Source organism: Ambystoma mexicanum, chromosome 10 (assembly GCF_040938575.1).
Source record: "Ambystoma mexicanum isolate Mex_15411 chromosome 10, UKY_AmexF1_1, whole genome shotgun sequence".
NCBI classification, from domain to species: Eukaryota; Metazoa; Chordata; class Amphibia; order Caudata; family Ambystomatidae; genus Ambystoma; species Ambystoma mexicanum.
The window spans coordinates 594,395,498-594,410,579 of NC_090932.1; the positions used below are offsets into that span (position 1 = coordinate 594,395,498).

The following is a 15,082-nucleotide window of genomic DNA, read 5'->3' on the forward strand; positions in this document are numbered from 1 at the left end:
TTCCTGGCGCCGGCTAGAGACAATGCAGTGGCAGGTAAGTGGGGTTGGGAGGGGATTGGAGATGTGGAAAAAAGGGGTGGGGGGGCAAGGGGACAGACATGGGTCAGTACACTTACCTGATTCCTGGCGAGGGAAGATGGTGGCCTCCCAACCCGACGAGGCTTGGAACAGGTACTTTACGGTATGGTAAAGACCCCGTTCTGAGCGTCCTCATTGGCTAGAATTCCGCCTCCCCACCCTTGCCGGGTACTAATGGAAATTATGAACCACTTGAGGTTTGTTCCAAAGGGTTTAATCATAAAAAAGCCAACCATTTTTTGGTCTGGCTCAAGATGGAGAGCTTTGGCTCACTGCCAGAGGTCTTGGCGATGCACATTATTGGGGCGCCAGTGTCAATTGGCCGCTCTGTGCTCAGCACAAACTCATGATGAAAGCTCTGGTCAGTGACGGTCATTTTATAGAAGCAAGTTTAGCACTTAAATTGGGGAGAGTGTTGCTGAATGTTTTAGAGATGTTGTGTCAGTGCTCCTTGGTACATAAATATTTTCACCTTTATTGCTGTATTTCCCTTGTCATGATTTTCATCAAATGTGTACAAGAATGGACATGTTTAATTTTTTGTTAAATGTTCTCCTCCTACCTGCACATTCGTATCTTTGCTTGCCCAATTTGTTTTCTATTGTTACAATCTGAGTTAGAACACAAATGTGAACAACACTAGAAGGCCTAGTCTGGTTGACTGTTAGCATTGTCTTTCTGAGATGATTATTTGTTCCAACTGCTGTTTCTGGTAAACAAAAACACAGATATGTATGTTAGTACAGCACCAAAGAAATTGAAAAAATAAAGTGAGCATGTACACCTTTCTTTTTTTCCGTACGTAAGTCGTGCTTATTAGGTAACAAAACACTTTGTTTTTCTCATGCGCTTGCTAAGACTACATAGTTAACTATTGAGTGTGATACTTTTTCAGTTTGCTGGCATCCCACTTTAGTTCAGTAAGTCCACAAGAGGTGGACAAGATGTATCATCTCTTGGGAACTAACTGGACGTAATCTAGGCCTTTGGGACATTTTCTGTGTTGATTCCAGATCCCCAATAACATTGAAGCTCCAGAATTTGCTCCTACAGAGATTGATTTTCTCCCGTACTTTGTATACCCTAATTCTCTGACAGAAAGTTGCTATGTTCCTGATGAAGGGAATAACTCTGGAGTCTGTATTCTCTTCTGAATAGCTCTCTATACTTGACTTTGGAATGCATATTTCAAAAATTGCTGATTTACATTTATTATATGTAAATATGTTTTGATTTCTTCATTGTAAAGGTGTGCAGGGGACAATGGCATCCCTAATTCAGGATTCCAATATTTCTGTGTTTTTTATATGACATGGGTTCCAAGGTTGTTTAACCTCCCCTGCACCCAAGTCCAAAGGAATACTACTGAATTATTTATGCCCGTTTTTCTTTTGGTGTGCATTTTTTCCCACACATCAGTGCCATGCAACTCATACCTTCTTTGAAAACGTACAAGTGTGGGGGTCAAGATTCAGGACTTGTAAATTGCAATTGCAATACAACGAGAACTGATCTTTTTGTCATGTTTCTTTAAAGATTAGGAAAAGTGCTTGTGTAGGCAATCTTTTTGGTCTATTAGTTTGTCAAACTTGACATTGGCAAACTGAATAAATATCCTTTCCATTGGCATATTGCTGTAAGCCAGGTTTCTTTAATTTGCAGCTCTCTAGCGGTTTTGGATTGCGACTCCGCTGGCTATGCTATATAGTACCGTTTGGGTTTGTAGTCCAAGACATCTGGTGAGCCAAAGGTTGCAGAGCCCTGCTGTAAGCCAACCATTACACCCAATTCCCTGTTTACCAAAACTTGATCTGCATCTAGGTTGCGTTGTGTTAGCTAAGATCTTGTGAAGTCCAACTGGTGTCAGACTTTACAAGACTTATCTGCTTGGTATTAGTGACCCAACTCTTAACATAGGCCTGTACTACACAAGTCGGTAGGGTGGTTGAGCAGCCAGGCTTATCTTAGAAGGGGTACTGTGAGCTGAAATCAGTAATCACAAATATTCACGTAAACACACCCTTAAAAGTTATTAAAAGTGGAAGCTGCAGAGTATAGCGTTGAAAGGGCTTGCCAGTAATACTATCCTTAGTGTGACGTCCACTGTACCCATGATCCCTCAAGCGTCGGGGTCCCTCAGATTGTTTTTTTCCGCCATTCTTGACGGACGCGTATAGCAGAGTTCCTTTCAGCATAAAGTAATTGACTATTTACAATTAGCAATAGTATTTCTTTCTATCCTTTCACCAACCACTGAACCACCACTCCGGTGAAGACAGAGAAACTGCCCATCTACGACTACTGCGACTGACCATTCGGCCTTGGAAAGCCGCCCCGGGCCTTGGATCAGACAGTATGGAGAAAGGGGGGAGGCCATTTTAGGATGTATATACCCCCCTTCCTATACTTTGTTCGCCCAGCTGCCATAGCCTGTAATTATGGAAAATACACCTTTTAAATTCTGCCCCAAGTGTAATCGCAAATTCCTGTGGGTAGAAAAACACTTCAAGCCAAAGACGTTAAAGGACCGCTCCACGTAACGCTGGGCCCACTACGCCAGGCAGCTCGAGGCCATGGAAGTAGAAGGCACCTTTAGCGATGGCAGCGATACCGCAATTTCGGACGGCTAGGGCAACGGGGTAGCTACAGCTACCCAAGCGCAGGCCCCCGTGCCCGTAGGACAGGCCGGCATCCATGTTGTGGGGACTACACCCGTCAGAAGTAGCGCTACAAAGACACACACCACTAAGCAAATAAGCCCAGGTCGAGACTTGGCACATGGGTCGAGTGATCGACAGCGTTCCACACCCAGGGAAATGTCTGCTGAGTCCCGGTCCTCTAGGCAATCTCGCTCGAGATCGCCACACGACAGGGCCCAACCGTTGAAAGACGGCAAGGGTGTCGCTTGTAAAACTCCCTCCGAAGGTCGATCGTCCGCGGACAAAGCCTCGGCTCTTCCTGCGTCCGAAAATCGATGCTCGGCGCCAGGTATAGTAGTAGGCCCCAAAAAGGCAGTTAAACACACCTCTGGGCCCCGGGCGGGGGGGCATCACAAAAAATCCTCTAAAGCTCCTCATAAGGACAAGAGCCCTCCTAGGGTTAAATCCCATCAGAAGGAAAAACCTAGGGAATCCAGACCCATAGAGAAACCTAGAGAATCTAGGCGTATATCTCAGAAGGAAACATCTAAGGTGGTACCTCCCACAGATGAGGATTTAGGACTTTCCCCTCAACCTGTGGTTATCCCAAGTTCCAAAGAATGGTCTTCTCAAAACATAGAAAGAGTCATCAGAAGAATTAACTTTATGGCAAATTTTTTCGAGAAGAACCCTGATTACCTTCAGATTTTCCACTCCACTCCCCCTCCCCCCGAGCCCTCCCACCTCAGCTCCCTCTGGTTCCCAAGCCTCTGCTCTACCTACTCAACCCCCTTCTAAGAGGTCTCGTACTAATGTTCCTTTACAAAGTACAGTCCTAGATCGCTATGACCCAGAATCAGACCACAAAGAAGATCTCTCCTTTGTAGAGGCAACTGACCCTCATTTTGATGAGGATACAGCGGACCCTTATTATGGGGATGACGAGGACCAAGAGGCTGACCAAGAATCCAATATGTAATCTATAGATTCCCCTCTTAACCAAGACACTCCAGTTGTCGATTCGCCTATTGATAATCAACTCCTCCTCAATGAAGTGCTAGCCAAGGCGGCTGAGCACTTTGATTGACACCCAGGAGGTACAGGAGGATGAAGACTTTGCAGAACAAATCCTTGGGGACAAAAAGACATTAACCTAGTTTAACCCGCTACTGAAATCAGTGGAACGCAGAATACAGCCATCTTTTGAAGCTCCTAATCTCTCACAGGCTGTAAACCCACGTGTAGAGAAATTATTCAGACCTGCACCTTCAGACCCATTATAAATTAGAGAGTGTAAAGGCAGAATCCTGTGCAGTGCCCTTAGGGACCACTACACACAATTAGGACTACAAGTGGTAATACAAGTTCACCTTTGGTACAAGCCTGTACTACACTGTTAAAGTGGTAGCAGTAGCGGAGCAGCCAGACTTATCTCAAGAGCAAATGAGCAGTAGTAGAGATTACACAAAGGACTACAATTACTGTGACTCAAGCAAACACTGACTCAAGGTTTTTGGTTAAAAAGTAAAAGTACATTTATTTTTAGACCATCTGTTTGTAAAACACTTCACTTCTATTAAATTAAAACCACACTTTAAATACACGACACACAACCAATTCTCTGGGTGCAGAACAATTCAAGGTAAGTACCTTTTGGATTTGACAGACCGATGTTGTGAAACAAAGCCGTTATCGGGGTTACATACGCGATCACTTTTTGATAGTAATGACAGTTCGGTCTTACGAAAGAAAAGCGTACCTGCGAGAAGAAATGTTACCGTAGTCACACACTTAGCACATGAATTAACACAAGAGAGTTGGGGACAAAAATCATAGGCAATACTTTTGTCAAGGCAGATAGAATCAAGAGACACTTTCTAAAACGTAGATAAAAGTCAATAGGCCTGCGTCAGTGTCAATGGGACAGGGGTCCTGTTGTCGAGGATCACAAGGTTAGACAGTTCACGATTCGAGATTGCCAGGAGTACTTGGATATTGTCAAAAGGGAAGCAAAACTTATAAGAGGGAAGGAAAACAAGGGCAAGCCTTGGATGAGTATAAAGGGTTCACCCCAATTCCTCGAAGCTGAACACAGTACCTTATTCGGACGAAGAAAAGCTGGTGTCACGGCAGTTGTTCCTAGTAGTTCCTGCAGACTCATGGTTCCTGGAGCTTCACCGGGACTCGGGAGTTGCAGCAGACGTCGTCTTCTCCGCTTCTCTTCGGTTCTTGCAGTTCCAGTGGCGACTCTGCCTTCCAGCCCAAGAGTCCTGCCTTTTATGCGAAAATCCCCCATTCACACAGCCTGGCTGTCAATTATACAGCAGTGGGGTTGTCCAGCCCGGACAACCCCTCCAGCCAATGGACACAAAGTGTGACTTGGGTCTCCAAAGAGACCCTGTGCATGTGCAGGGGGTTACTAAACCCCTCCCTCACATTCAGCCCACCTGGACACCCAGACGGCAAAGGAGGGCTTCTGGACAGAAGCCTGCCAATGGTCGGCGAACAAAGAAGGTAAACCTGGTTTGCCGCGCAAAGTAAAACGCAAGAAGGACATTAACAAAAAGAAATGGCGACTAAACTCAACCGGAGCCAAAATAAAAAAGTATTTGGTCAAGCGGGTTTATGTTCGAGGCTAATATAATAGCCTAAAACAGTACCACATTTATATAGTATAATCGCGGTAGAAAAGTTAGGGTAGATACCACTGCCACCAGCCAAGTCTTAATGTTAAGAGAGCAAAACAAAGCTCAGAGAGGCACAGACAGAATGGGGTAGGATTTAACCCTTTCCAGTACTCCATGTAAGATGTGGTGTACTGGGTCTGTAATTTAAAGTGACTAAATAAAGTTAATGGCAACATTACCTATTTCTGGGGGGCAGTTGTCAGCCCCAGAAAAAATGGAGTCATTGGGAAGTCTTAGAGACATCCCTGTGTTACTGCACTGAAGGTGCTGTGTAACACACTCAAGAAGTTGGGCTCATGGAGTGGTGTGCTCCAGAGCCCAAGATCACACAAACAGTAGAAATACACATGGCAAAACACATGTAAGAGTGGGGGAAAAGGCTCACACTCTTACCAGGTGAAAAATAAACTCCAGAAATCCAGCAAAGCTGCTGGGGGACTCACTAGGTGAGGGGAAATTAGCCATAGAATGAGAATTCTCCCTAACAGAGAGCAACTGAAACCAGACTCCTTAGTTGTTACTACAATTAGAAAAAGAGCGGGCACACACCTTGCTTCCTCTGAGGCTCCCCCAATAAGGAGAGCAAAAAAATGTATGCCATGGGCCGATAGGTCGCCTCCTCTGCGGCCTTTCAAACCAGAATAGCGAACAATGCAACACTCTTGGCTAGTTACAACTGCCACAAGTGGGAAGAAATGTCTGCTTTACTTTCGTGTGCCCCAAAACCACTCAAATCCCAACTAGCACAGGTGGCTGCAGATGGGAGGGTAGTGTCTAGCTGTCTTCTTAAAACCAATTTTGACGCGGCAGACAATGCCGGAAGAGTCATTGCGCAGGGGACCGTTATTAAAAGGCATGTATGGCTGCGCCAGTCAGGTTTTAGACCTGAAACGCAGGTCACTGTAATAAACATGCCTGTTGAACCGAACATGCTCTTCGGTAAGGCCGTAGAAGACGCCCTTAAAACAGCAAAGGACAAGTATGACATGCTTAAATCTTTAGGTCAACTCACCAACAAACCTTCCGTACAGAGGGGTAATGGCAATTTTTGGCGTTTTCGAGGCCAAAACTCTCAACGAGGATCCAGCTACAGTCACGGTCAGGGTTCCTCCTGGGGAAATAATCAAAGCCAATCTTCCCAGTGCTATCCTAGAGGGCAATGCAGAGGTCATGGTTGGGGCAGAGGCCCTGCTCGAGGTGGCACACCTTCTCAGAGCAAGTGTCATTCCGCTTCAGGTACCCTCCCAAGCTTCTCCAATAGGAGGACGCATTTCCAGCTTCACCCACGCATGGTAGGGAATCACTTCAGACAGATGGGTGCTGTCCACAGTAGCAGGCGGATACTGTATAGAACTACTCCAACGTCCCCCCGAACACCCCCCACGACAGAAGATCCATTCAGAAGAACACCATTGTATCCTTCTCGAAGATATAGCCACACTTCTATTAAAGGACGCCATTGAAGTCGTCCAAGCAAACCAGGTAAACAGGGCAATTTATTCAACTTAATTCCTTGTGCCAAAGAAAGATCTAACAATGCGCCCAGTATTAGATTTGCACACTGCAAACAAGTATGCCAAGCCACACAAGTTCTGCATGACTATGCTACAAGAGGTAATCCCTCTACTAAAAAGGGGGATTATATGGTAACACTGGATATGAAAGATGCTTATTTTCAAATTTCAATGTTCCCAGCGCACAGAAGATTCTTGCGTTTCAAGATAGCGAACCAGCACTACCAATTCAAGGTGCTGCTCTTCGGAATAGCCTTGACTCCAAGGGTATTCACAAAGGTACTTCCAGTAGTGGCAGTGCACCTGCGCAGGGAGGCAATCCCAGTGTACCCTTACCTGGACGACTGGCTCATTACAGGGGAATCACCCCTGATTTGCAGACAAAACATTCAGAGAACAATCAACCTCCTCTTTCAATTGGGCTTCTCCATCAATGAGAAAAAGTCAAGCCTAGTGCTAAGCACTTCTAAACAGTTCCTGGGAGCTGTCTTAAACACAGAAGAGGGGTGGGTCTTTCCATCAGAGGAAAGAGTAAAACATTTGTTACTGCAAATACCACATTATCAGGCCGGCCGCCAGATCAGGGTACCCAAAGCTATGCGTTTAATAGGCATGATGGCATCTTGAATTTAACGGTTCCTTACGCGCGCCTGCGCATGTGACCCATGCAGGAGTGGTTGGCGAAACAGTGGTCTCAGGCAAGTGGTCAGTGGGACGATCTAGTGGTCGTTTCGCCAACACTTGTACAAAATCTTGGCTGGTGGACAAGAGAAAATCTAACGAAAGGAAAACCTTTCTACGATCCGGAGGTGCAGGCGGTTATCACGACAAACGCCTCACTGGCAGGGTGGCAACTCACTACCTTTGCCACACAGCTCAGGGTTTGTGGTCTTGCACTGTAGCTCAGAACCACATCAATCTGCTGGAACTTCTGGCAGTATTCAAAGCCCTTCAGGCATTCAAACCCTATTTAACAAACCTATCAATATTCACATAATCATATTAACAATTATGTAACCGTCTTCTTAAGCGCCCTTCTACCTCTGGGTTTGGAGCGCTATACAAATAAATAAAACAATCAATCTATCTGTGCATATCCTACCAGACAGCACTACAGTGATGTTTTATATTACCAAACAGGGGGGGGTACACGTTCTCCAAATCTGTCCAGACCTGCACAGCAAATTTGGAAATGGGTACTCAAAAGGAAAATGTTCCTGTCGTCACATGTTCCAGGGGAAATCAACTCTCTAGCAGACTCATTGAGCAGAGTGGCGTCTACACGAAGGAGTCGTAGAACACCTCTTCTCTCAATGGGGATTCCCAGCTATAGACTTATTCGCCACAAGCAAAAACAGTCAATGCCCAGACTTTGCGTCCAGGTTCCCCCAGGCAGGCTCCAAGGGGAACGCCCTATGGATGAACTGGTCAGGGAAATTTGCTTACGCTTTTCCTCCCCAACACCCCTCGTGAAGAAGGTGGTGAACAAGATACACAAGGAACCGATGATGCTTATCTTAGTTGCTCCTACGTGGGCAAGACAGCCATGGCATCCACATCTGCACAAACTGGCGATGTGTGATCCCATCAAACTCCTGTGCCAGTACAACCTACTCACCCAGCACAAGGGACTAACTGTGCACCCGCAGCCGCACTCAATGAACTTGGCAGCATGGCTCTTGAGGTCAGAGTTCGGACATCTCAACCTGCCACAAAGATGCATGGAGATCTTGAATCAAGAAAACCAAACACTAGGCAATGTAACTTTGACAAATGGAGAACATTCGTAATTTGGTGCCAGGCTAAACAAATCAACCACTCAGAATGTACTCATCCCACATTCTAACTTATATGCTCCATTTGCTAGATGCAGGGTTAGTATTCAACTCCCTAAAGGTCCACCTGGCGGCTTTGTCAGCCTACACGACCTCTCATAATAAGGTCTCATGGTTGAAAGTACTGGTCATCAAAGTATTTATGGAAGGATTAAAGAGACTTCACCCTCCAATTTGTAATCGCCCGTCAGGGTGGGACCTCAATGTGGTATTCGCTAAGCTCATGGGACCCCCTTTCGAGCCTATGCACAAGTCTAGTCTGAAACACCTGACTTATAAAACTGCCTTCTTAGTGGCTATCACTTCCATAAGAAGGGTTAGTGAAATCCAAGCATCGTCAGTGCAGGAACTTTTCTTAGTTGCACACAAAGACAAGCTGGTTTTACATACTCACCCTAGGTTCTCACCTAAATTAATCTCCAGATTTCATGTAAACCAGTCAATTGAGCTACCGGCTTTCTTCCAGGAACCCAACAGCTCAGCTGAGGTAAAACCAAACACACTAGATGTAAGGAGAGCGGTCCTCTACTACGTGACAAGACCAGATCGCTAAGGAAAACGATCAATTGTTTGTCTCCATTGCGCCAGGCAGAGAAGTTGACCGTATTTCTAAGAATGCCATCTCTAGGTGGATAGTCAGATGTATCCAACTGTACTAGTCCCTATCAGATAAAACTCTGCCTTTCACGCCCAAGCCTCAATCCACGAGAGGTACAGGAGCCACTCTGGCTTTCATTGCAAATGTATCTACTAGAGTGGTTTGGTTGTGGAGGTGCACATGTTAATTCCTGTTAGAGAGTAGATGTATTATCGAATTAAATCAATTTAAAGGTGCACCCTATTAGATTTGTGCTACCAGATCAGATACATGTGGGAAAAGGATTGGTACCTCCAAAACACCTTGAGATACAAATAGAGGTACTACATAAACCACTCAGAGTTGTAAACTAAATTCATAAAGAAGTACACTTAAGAAGTTACTAACAATTCGTTTGCTTTTTCAATTATTGTATTTCCAAATTGAAATGAAGAGTTTTTAGACACAATTAGAAATGCTTTGTGTAACGCACAATGAAAATCAATTTCCTTGATATACTAAGACAATTTCGTGTTCAACTGAAAGCTGAATAATATGCTGATATCTAGACAGGGAATAGCTATCTGATTAGACTAGAAGGTACTCCACCAATCTTATACTTCGCATTTCAGGCGTAAAGCCCTTCTTCAGGTATGGATATTCTTTCTGAAATTTTAACAGAAACAGAATGAATTTAATTTAGGCTAACGTTTACTTTTCAATATAGCTCATATTAGCGTTAATTTAAAGTGAGTCTCAACGATGAGTAGTAAATAAATAAAGGGGTCCCAATAGTGTAGAATATTAGTTGTTCACTGCCTCAATGTTATTCCATTCCTAAAGATAAGAATAGGAAATAAGAGTATTGCCATCATGCTCAAAATATCTGAGACATACTTCTTAAAATACATCCCCAAAAAATGCTTCTCATTTGATCTGAGGCGGGACCAGTCGCTCAAAGCGATGTGCCCCACTCAACAAACAGACCAAAGAGGAGACAGAGAGGGTGAAGATAGTTGAAATCATTTGTAAGTTTAACTCACCTACGAAGTGAATACATTAGTCCAGCCTTGTTGGGATGCAGAATTATTTCAATATAGTGCTGTTTTCCGGCTTTTCGCGATCTCGCTTACTATCAGTGGGCTGGCTGTAATTACAAATACGTTGCAATCACTCTCTACCGGTACAACATCTCGCATTTTATAAATCAGTTAGGTATCATAACTGTGCGTACCTTAATGCGACTAAGTCGCCCACCAAACAAGACCGCCAAAGGGAAATCTCAGAGGTACGTGTAATTCTTTTGAAGCTCCTCAAATTCTTTGTTGGATCTATAGGTTTGGTTACATCTACATCATTTTGTCGCTTTGAAGTAAAAAACAACGTTCTGTAACTCAATTCGCCTGACACGAAGTTGCGTGTTTATCATTATAGGATAAGTGTGAGGATCACTTACCCGGGCTATGCATCATAGCGATTAATGTCCCGGTGAAAAGTTGCGGGAAGTTCAGGGTTGGACACTCTAATCTGATTAAATCGTATTTAGGTGCTCTTCCGCACCGTTATCTACAGTCGTGTTATTGCTCTTAAACTCGAAACGCCAAGTCTCCTCTGTTCTTCCTGTTCTTTCGAGCGTTGCGTAGCGACAGACCCAACCAGGCTTTTTTATGAAGACTAGATGTTGTATCTGGGTAGTTGCACGCCGCCATATTGAAGTAAAAAATGGCTGTCTCTTCAAAATGTTAATTTAGATGTAGCTATCTGTATATTGAAGTAACAAACTCAATGTTTTCTATTATTATTACCTCAATTCAGAGCAGCGTTATTTAATGACCTGTATTTGCTGCCTCTATACTTATTGCATGACATGTGAATCCAAATCTCTCTCTATCTGGCAAAAAATGTTTTACAAATATGTGCGGACAAGCCGTTTTGATCAGTTATTTAGGACATTATTACAGGTCCTTTTTTATCGTAATCCTCTTCAAGCAAGATAAGAAGTAATTCACAGGTAGTAATCTGTATTTTGATAATGCACAGTCATAGTGATCAGGAAAATTCTATACAAGCTCCAAAACATGACAGTAAATATTAAACGTACCGGTCCTGTACAATTTAAAGGACCTATCAGCAGTATATTGATTCAATTATTGCTTTAAAATCGATAGCTAAATGTGTGTAGTTGTAGTATCTCAGCATATATGTTTATGAATTTAGTTTACAACTCTTTGAGTTGTTTGTGTAGGCCCTCTATTTGTATCTCAAGTTATTTTGAGGTACCACTCCTTTTTCATTGCAAATGTTCCCGTAGACAGTATTTGCAAGGCAGCTACATGGAGCTCAATAGATACTTTCGCTCAGCACTACTGCATTGACACTCATTCCAAGACAGATACACAAGTGGGACATGCGGTTCTAAGACATTTATTCACTCATGAACCTTCTCACATCCCACCTCCTGCCACTGCTCGGTAATCTATGCACAGCATGTGATTTAAGCAGATTCCACAAGCCTCAGAAGGGATACATTACTCACTGTAATCGTATTTCTGATGCTTGTATCTGCTTAGATTCACATGCAACGCACCCTCCCTCCGCTCAGAGAGAAGGCGCATGGATGCTTATGAGCTTATCTGATACGTATCTGCTTGGAGACAACTGTGCTCACGCTACATCTCATGTCAGAAAAATAACAATCTGAGGGACCCCGACGCGTGTGTGATCATGGGTACAGTGAACGTCAAACTAGGGATAGTATTACTCGCACAACCTGTCAACGTCCCTTTTCGAGTTTCGAAAACGACAACTGTAATACTCTGCAGCTTCCACTATATGTCGGCCTATGCACAGCATGTGAATCTAAGCAGATACAAGCATCAGAAATACGATTATGGTGAGTAATGTATCCCTTCTGAGGCACAAAGCAAATGAATCACACTAGGGTTTTTTTTTTTACTTTTATTTTTATTTATTTTTTGCTTACAGGTGTAACACAATCACACAGATCTCGGGAGTGATTCTAGCAGTTATACATCAAAATAGCAATTAACTTTACTATATGCATGTCATATAAATAACATTGTCTTGAGCATTCATGAGGAGTCCTCTGTGCCGCTGTCCTGATTGCCTCTAAGGTATGCTCGTAAAGGAGCCCAAACGTCTTTAGGTCTGTTGATAGGTGTGGCACTGTTAACATATTGTTCCTCTGTATTTTGGACATATAATAGGTCCCGCAACCATGCTTTATGAGTGGGGGCTGCTTTGGATTTCCTTGACTGTAATATATTTCTCTTAGCAACTGCGCCTGCGATAGCAACCAGTCTACGGGTCTTAACTAATGCCTTCCCTATATCCCTCAGGAGGTATTTATGTGGGATAGCCGGGATATGGTTTCCTGTAATATCGCTTATACATCTTGCTACTTCAACCCAGAAGGCTTTGATAGGGGGACATTCCCAATACAAATGCAGTGAATTCGCATCTTGGATATTACATTTGGGGCATGTCACCTGGAGGGTAGGGTCGAACTTGGAGATCTTTATCAGGGTCATATGTAGGTGATTTAGTATTTTAAACTGGATTAACCTGAAATTAGAGTTAATCGAAATGGATTTGGTATGCTGACAATATCTGGCCCATTGGGCATCTTCTATAGTAATGCCAAGATCCCGCTCCCTTTTTTGTAGCCGTAAAGCCATCCTACGTGAGGGGGGCTCAGGAAACGACAGCCACTTCTTACAGGCTGCCTTCATACGGTAATATTGCAATGTAGTAATAAGGCCCGGCCCCACTTTATTTTGCACAATTGTGAGTGACGCGAATTTACCCTCTGGGTATAAATCTCCTATTCTCATTTCTTTGTCGGGTCCAATTTGCGCTGCACGGCCGTATCAGATGTGGGTTCCAGATCTGGATAGTGCCATAAGGGGGTAAACGGCCAGTATGGGTTTATGCATTCAACCCTTGCAAATAGTGCTGACCAGGCTTGTACTGTTGAGCGCACAGGGTCTACTTCCCTAATATTCACTTTACTTTTTACGAAAGGCATTGCTTGAATTTCTCAGCCCGTACATGTGCATGATTTTCTGCAGTGTCCCCCCAGTACTTCGCAAAGTGTGCTTAAACTGCGTAATAATATAACATGAAGTCTGGGGTTGCCAGTCCTCCTGTTTCATATCTTTCGCACATCTTGGACCATTTAATTCTAACCGCTTTCCCACCCCATACAAAGTTTACTGCCAGTTTTTGTAACCTCTGGAAGAAACCCTTACCCGGCCATATGGGGATACCACAGAACATGTATAACAACTTGGGCACCACCACCATCTTAAGCAAGGCCATTCGTCCGTACATTGATATTGAGAGTTTTCCCCATACAACTAGTTTGTGCTCAAGGAGTTGAAGATAGGGTTCGTAATTATTGGTATATAGGGTCTGCCTATCTGTGGCCATTAATATACCCAGGTATCACACTGTTGTGGGGGACCATTTGAAATCTAGTGTAGCCTGCGATCGCCCTGTAGTAGGCGTCAGTGGAATTATCGCTGACTTTGTCTGGTTAATTTTGTAGCCAGAGGACATGGAGAAGGTATTTATTTCCCGCATTATTGGGGGTAAATGAATTTCCGGACATCTGACGTACAACATCGTATCGTCTGCATATAATGAAAGCAGCTGGTGAGCCCTCCTGATTCAGATGCCCCTCCATATGTGTTTGTGTCTGACCTTCGCGGCCATGCCCTCTATCGTAAGTGCAAATATGAGGGGGGACAAAGGGCAGCCTTGCCGGGTGCCTCTACCCAATACAAATGGAGATGATATTGTGTTGTTGGTTCTTAACATTGCAGCCGGGTTCTTGTATAGCAGACGAATATAGCAAATAAACATTGGACCAAACCCCAACTTTCCCAACATTCAAAACATATAATTCCATGATACTGAGTCAAACGCTTTTTCAGCGTCTAGAGTGATTGCCGCAGCTTTAGCGTTCGGGTCCAGTTGTGATGTAATCGCGAAAAACCACCTCAAATTCAGCGCTTTCAATCTGGTAGGGATAAATCCTGTTTGGTCCGTATGGATTAGTTTGTTCATGTGTGGAATCAGACGGATAGCAATTGCCTTGGCGTACATTTTTGCGTCCGATTTGATCAGTGACCATGGGCGGTAAGAGGCAGGGTCTTGAGGAGATTTGTGGGGTTTAAGCAGGACAGTTATCGCCTCTCTCATAGTACTCAGTAACTCATCCCTTCCAAGCGCCTCCTCCCAAATCTCCAGAAGTCTCGGGCCATCGCCGGTTTAAATACCTTGTAGAAGTCGAGCGGGATACCATCCGACCCAGGGGCTTTACCTGCATGTAGATCTGTGATGGCTTGTTCAATTTCCTCGGTCGTCAGTTGAAGTTCCAGCAGGGATCTTCATGCTTCACCCAGTTTCGGCACTGGCAAAGAGTCCATATAAGCTTGGAGTTCTCCCGGGGTCACTGTGTCTGCATTTGTATACAATTTGGCATAGAACAGCTTGAATACTTGATTAATTGCTCTTGGGGTAGTTTGTACTGTACCGGCAGGGTCGTGAATACTAGTAATATGTCTCGCTCCCTGTTCTGTCCTGATGAGGGTTGCCATTGCCTTACTCGTCTTGTTCCCCTCTCCATACTTTCTTGCCTTTATTGGTTGGGTTATATAGTACTGTTCCTTTTCTGCCAGGGTCTTGAATCTTTCCAGTTGTACTTCTATTTTTCATAGATGTACCC

The 15,082-nt window shown here is 44.1% G+C and overlaps 1 protein-coding gene across 7 annotated transcripts in view; it reads left to right on the forward strand.

The window, feature by feature from the left end:
• ACSL3 (acyl-CoA synthetase long chain family member 3) overlaps positions 1–15,082 on the forward strand; it is a 3,215,977-nt gene that overhangs the window by 1,043,818 nt on the left and 2,157,077 nt on the right. The gene's annotated exons all lie outside the window — the stretch shown is intronic.